Below are 6,279 nucleotides of genomic sequence, written 5' to 3'. Positions count from 1 at the left end.
GAGAGTAATGACAGTATACTCTAATCAAACGTTACCATAGTATATTGGTTTTGGTAAATTCTATAAAGTATTGTTTTGGAGGATATAGGAGATTAAAAGAATAACAAGGCCCACATCCTAGCTTCATACAGTTTGTGTTGTATATTGTAGGACAGGGACACCCTACCTTTAGTAATAATTATTATATGAGTAAAAATAAGAAAAATGATAGATATTTATAGTCATAGGCCTAATCCCAGTCAAATCAAAATAACCAGGTCTCAATCAGAATTTACTCATGATTTGAAATTTCTTGCGGTTCCATCTTGCAATATTTTTTCACGCTTTGTTTTGAAATTGTAATTATGTTTTATATAAAGTGCACAAAATTTGTCATTATTTTATCTACCATATTTTGAGGGCACAATTATCTCAGAAAGAACTCCGTGAAAGTATTGTCCCTTGGGTGAATGGTAAACCTATGACTGAAAGATAAGAATAATGAATTTCTTAGGCTATTTCACATAGCGATTACTTGAATATCTATTGCCTCTATTAGATCTTATTCCATGATTGATAATGTTCCTGCATAGTACTGAGTAACACTTTTTTTCTGTTCAAAAAATATTTCCTTTCAACTTATTCTCTGTGCTATAGACAGTGAGGATGCTAGAACAACCTTAAATTTGTTTTAAACATTTTGCTTAATATATGTGATATTTGTTATTTAGCCAAATATTTTTTTAAAGATTTTATTTATTTAGTTGACAGAGAGAGCAGCCAGCGAGAGAGGGAACACAAGCAGGGGGAGTAGGAGAGGAAGAAGCAGGCTCCCAGGGGAGGAGCCTGATGTGGGGCTCCATCCCAGGACTCTGGGATCACGCCCTGAGCCCAAGGCAGGCGCTTAACGACTGAGCCACCCAGGTGCCCCCAGCCAAAGATTTTTGAATTATATCTACTTCCTCCATTAAACTTCAGTTACTTCCCATAAGGAGAATAGAGGTGTCCTTTGTATTTAATATAAAACACTCATATTTCACTTAAAACAAAATCCATTTTCTGTCTGGAATCCTAAAATTTTATGCTGAATTCTTACCTATAAACCATTCTGTGTTGTACCATTTTTATATATTATCTTTATGCTATTTTCTAACTGAAACTCTTTCTTGGGAATACATTTTTATTTCTGAAAACTTGATAATTTTTTCCTTAGCTTCTTGGAAAGAAAATCCTAAAAGGAGTCTTTAAAATAAAATGTTTATGTATTCCATTTTACATGATGTGTTCTAAAAACTTTTTTTTATCATTTTAAAATTTAAAAAAATAAAAGCTTTTTTTTTTTAGAGCAGAGTGTATATTTACACACACACACACACACACACACACACACACGCACAATTGTATTCTGCAAAGGCCAAATAAGCAAAGTAAAAGGGGTGTGATAGGAATATTTTAGATTTTTAGTGGTTGTACTAAACTTTGTTTTTCAGTTATGGATGCAGTATTGCTTTTAGTTTAAACTTTGGTATGGAGTTGGAACTCCCTGACACTTGGCCCATGTACTTGGCCTTTTCTTCTCTAATAAATCTCCTTCAAAGTTTTAGGTATCAAATTGGAATGATTCTGACAGTTTCTAAGTATATCTCATCAAAAACTGCATTCACTGACTGTAGATTTATATGTAAATTAATTTATATGCAATGAGATCACCGTAAGACATTCCTGGGATAGATTATACTTACTACCTGATTTCTATGGCCCCTAAGCCTAACCAGCAGACCTGAGTGACACTCTGTATTTGAGAAAAAATTATCAGTTTAGAGAAACGTCCAAAAAGTTCTAAGATTGGTTTATTACTCTTTCCTTAGAGCCCTGTCACCCAGTTAAAGAGTCTTGGTCCTTTTAGGAAAGGTTAGGAATGAGACTTACGGGTATATATTTGTAGTGTGATTGGAAAATCTTTTCGTGATTTTTCCTTATATAACTTTCCCTTAGGAAGTGATGAACCTGTGAGATTAGTCATGTTCAGGAATCACAGGATGGACCATTAATTTTCATGGCAACCAAAAATATGTCTGTTTGAAAGACGTCTAGTTTCAGCTGTGTAAATCAAGTGATCTCTAATCACGTTATCTAATTATTTTAGTTATTGACACCTGAGCATCACTTAACCACAGCCACAAATCTCTGTTTTTTAAATCTGAGACTTAATTTATCTCTGGCAATTATGAAATACTATTTGGCTTCTTGCAATCTAATAGCGTATCAATTCTAATAAAATCAAGGAGTAAATATCAGTGATAGCATCTTCTGCCTTATTTCTAACCTTCAGTAGTTAGAAATTTCAATGCTAGTGCTTTCTTCATCAAGTTTCTCAATAGTATGGTCCAAGACATCTGTGGGGAGATATTTAAAGGTATATGAAAGAATCACATGATAAATCCCTTCCAACATTCCTATCTCTCTACGCCATTTTCTCCATTTCTCTGCATTAAAATAGAGAATGTTTAGAGTCATTTCTGACCATGCTAGTGGTCTAAATTGAGGTGCAAAGGTGGAGGACAAATGGAAGCAATTTTGGAGCAGCAGTGGCAGTATCATGAGAAGAAGTAATGACTTATTGATACCATGGCCAAAGAGATGCTAAGAAGTTCATGCTCTGGTACCAGATCAGTTCTGACCACTGCACATGGGCCATGCAAGAGAGGTATATGGAAGTCAGTAGGAACCTCTGGGATTTGTTTGATGATAAGAATGGATTAAGATATAGGTGATGGAAAGGAACTCAATGCCATTTTAAGACCAAATGAATTAGCTGAATTTTGTAGTAGACTCGGCAAATAAAGGAATTTCACCAGAAATGAGATTTGTGTGCCAATGCCAGTGGAATTTGAGGAGCTTCTGAAGGTTTGGGAGAATCCAAGTGAACAGGTTCTGAACTTGGTGAAGTTCACAGATGAAGAGGGATATGGTCATTACCTTGCCATCCATGACTGTTAACCTCAAATACATTAACCTGAAGGCTTTGGGAGAAGCTGAATTATATCACATACTTGTCTATCTTTGACCAGTTATTTGACATTTCTAAAGAAAGGAAGAATGTCAAAAATAAGAGATACCTGGAGATGCTGCTTGACTATGTTCAAGATTACACAGAACGAGTGAAGCTGCTCCAAGATCAGAATGGACTTTTTAAGAAGATTCATAATGACTTTGAGAGGTAGGAGAATAGAATCTTTCCTGGATGTCCAAAAGAGACAGGTGGAGCCCTGACCCATGCTGGAGCCCATCTTGACCTGTCTATGTTCTCTTCTTGGGAGGAGTTGGCTTCCCTTGGTCTATACAGATTGCAATCTGCTCTCTTAGCTTTAGGCTTGAAGTGTGGTGGGACCCCAGAAGAGTGAATCCAGAGGCTATACAGCACCAAGGAAAGTTCCTGGACTCACTTGACACCTCCCTGCTTGCCAAAATCCCAAGTCAAAAGTCAAATGAGACACTGAGAGGAACAAAGACATTGCCTTTCTAGAAGCCTAGATCTGTGACTATGTAGAGATTCTTGGGGAAGAGCATCATCTCCCTCATGAAAATGGACATCACAAGGGGCCAAGACAGGGAAAGAGTGAGCAGTAGAAAAGTAGAGAAGTACAAGCAGATCAGTGATAGTGAAGGTGAAAATTAGGAGAATGAGATCATTTACAACCTCAAAAACCTGTCCCTTGGCTGGGATGGCAAACCCACTTCCTACTGTATAGATATAAGCTTCATGATTTAGACTACCAACTGTGAGATTTATGGAAATTACACTTACTGAGGTCTGGAGGCCTTCCAGCAGCACTGTACTGAATGGCCATGCTCATGGCATGAGGTGTTTGGACATCCCAAACACTGCCCACTTCGCTAATGTGAAGATGCTGTCTCCCTGTGGGCCAGGATGAAACTTCAGAAGGCATCAGAACGATGGCGGCCAAAGAATATGAAGACTCCAGTGGGAATGTTATGAATAAGAAGACATCTGAGGATCTGAAAAGACAAGGACTGCTCTAGTGTTCAAGGATGTAGCTCAGCTTTAGGGGTTCCCTGGCTTACCTAAAATCTGCTTTTTCTATTTCTCCCAACCAAATGCTCCTAAAGACTCTGCTATGTAGTCTTATGGTCTAGCATGCATCTTGTAAAGAAAAAAAAAAAAAAAAAAAAACAAGGCATGCTGGCAGATTGCTTAGCTGAAATGTGTTTTATCTTTGTTTTATATTTAAAGATTCTGTTAGGAAATTTTTAAAAATTAATAAAATAAAATAAAACAGGTTATATTTGATATCTCAGCTTCATTAGGAAATTCCATCAGAGTCTATTTGTAGTCAACTAATCAAGCAAAGAGTTGCACAAATTACATATTGATTTAGTATTTTTGATATGCAGACACAGGCTGATAAAACACCATATATAAAATTATGTATCCCCTTTCTCATTCCTTTATCCCATCTTCTGAAAATTGGTGAAATTAGCACACACATCACAAGAATATTACAAATATTAGATGAGTTAATATTTGTAAAGCTCTGATAAAAATGTCTGTCATACTATTACTAGGTAACTGCTAAACAAAAATTTATAGAGTATATAGAAGCCCTTTAGCAATTGACTTTTTGTTTTTTTTATTTTTTGTCCTTTTGATCTCACTTTTTTTTTTTCTGGACGCTTTCCTAATTCTTTCTTCCAGTTAAACACATTCACAGTTAAGAAAAAAAATAACCTAAAGCTCTCTCTGGAAAAAGGATTATGGAAGTCCATTCTTTTATTCATTTAACATTTTCTTACTAACTAAGATGAGCCTGTAACAAAGTTATATGCAAATACAAAGTATTGTCTTTCAGGAACTTCAGAATAGAAGACCAAATTAGGGTGTGATATGATAAACTTTAAACAATAAAAACAACAAAAATGATCAACCAAGAAAAATGCTGTTTGTGTCTTTGGAGAAAATGCCAAGAACAGATTTATACTGAATATGACATTTATTCTAGATTGTAAGTGATAAAGAAGATACTAATGAGAAGAGTAAGATGATTCAATGTAACTAGAACATGTGCTGTGTAGGAATGTATAGAAATTAGAGAGCTAGAACCAAACTGACTATTCTTTGAATATGTAAATACTTCCCATGTAGTGCCTATGATACCAGCTTTTGTTACATATTATGACTATAACTAGCTGCAAGTAATGGAAGCTAAACTTTCAGTGGACTAAAAGAAAAGGGATTTATTTTATATCTCACATCACAATATAGGTAAATGCAGGCTGGAACTGGATGCTGTCAAAAATCTTTTTAACAAACCAGTTTCTTTGTTTTCCATTCTGCCAATCTTAGAATATGGACTTTCTTCTTCATTCATGTTGTCTTGTGTATGTACTGAAGTCTGCTAAATCTATAGATACTTTATTCAAGAAAAGACAAAAAAACCCAACAACAACAACAAAAACAACAGAACAGTACCAGATACATCTACAACCTTTTATGAAATATGATCATCAGTAAAATATTTTTTATTCTCCCCTGACTTTAATTTAGAATCATTGGTTTTGTCTCAACCCCAAGTGATCTTACAAATGTTTTCCCCAATTACTTGCAGTATTCCACTTATATTTCATTGGTTATGAATGACAGAATAGCCATTGCTAGCTGCAAAGAACCTTGATAAATCATTATTTAGCTGGGCACACTGCTGTCCCAACAAAGATAGGAAGAAAGGGCAGTGGATATTGGATAAGAATTGCCATGCTATGCTTCAATTTTTGTTAACAAGTCTATGAGCTTGTTGAAAATACCAACAGTGATTTTCTCTCAATATGACAATTCCTTGTCTTTTAATGAATATTTCCTTTGACTTCATGACTCTACCCTTAATTATGGATTAAGTTATGGATTAAGCCGTTCGCTTAATATGTGAGACTCACTGCTCTGTAATTCAGAGGATTCAAGTTAAATCTCTTATTATAGACAGAAACAATATTGATGAATTGCCCATCCTTCAGTTCAATGTACATTCTAAATGCCAGGCTATAAATTTAAAACAACAGGCATTCGATTTCAATTAAATTATTTAAAAATTCTTGATTGTTCCATGAAATCTCCATTATATATTTAAATATATTTTGTTAAACAGATCTGCTAATCAGATCTGTAGCTGTGCTAGTTGTCAGTTTCAAACTGCCTCTTTCAGAAATGAAGAACAAGGCTAAACTTTCTCATCTATTGTCTGTGCATTTTTTTAAAAAAATAATCTTGTATATTTGTCAATAATA

At 34.9% G+C, this 6,279-nt stretch overlaps 1 pseudogene; it reads left to right on the top strand.

Moving 5' to 3' along the window:
- Positions 1-2,544: 2,544 nt before the first annotated feature.
- On the top strand, positions 2,545-4,023 carry LOC123793080 (splicing factor 3A subunit 3-like; annotated as a pseudogene).
- Positions 4,024-6,279: the final 2,256 nt, after the last annotated feature.

This window comes from Ursus americanus, chromosome 13 (genome assembly GCF_024610735.1).
Source record: "Ursus americanus isolate L20-20 chromosome 13, mUrsAme1.1.p, whole genome shotgun sequence".
In the NCBI taxonomy this organism is placed as follows: domain Eukaryota; kingdom Metazoa; phylum Chordata; class Mammalia; order Carnivora; family Ursidae; genus Ursus; species Ursus americanus.
The sequence above is the reverse complement of the archived record's forward strand: the minus strand, read 5'-3'. Positions and strand labels throughout refer to the sequence as shown.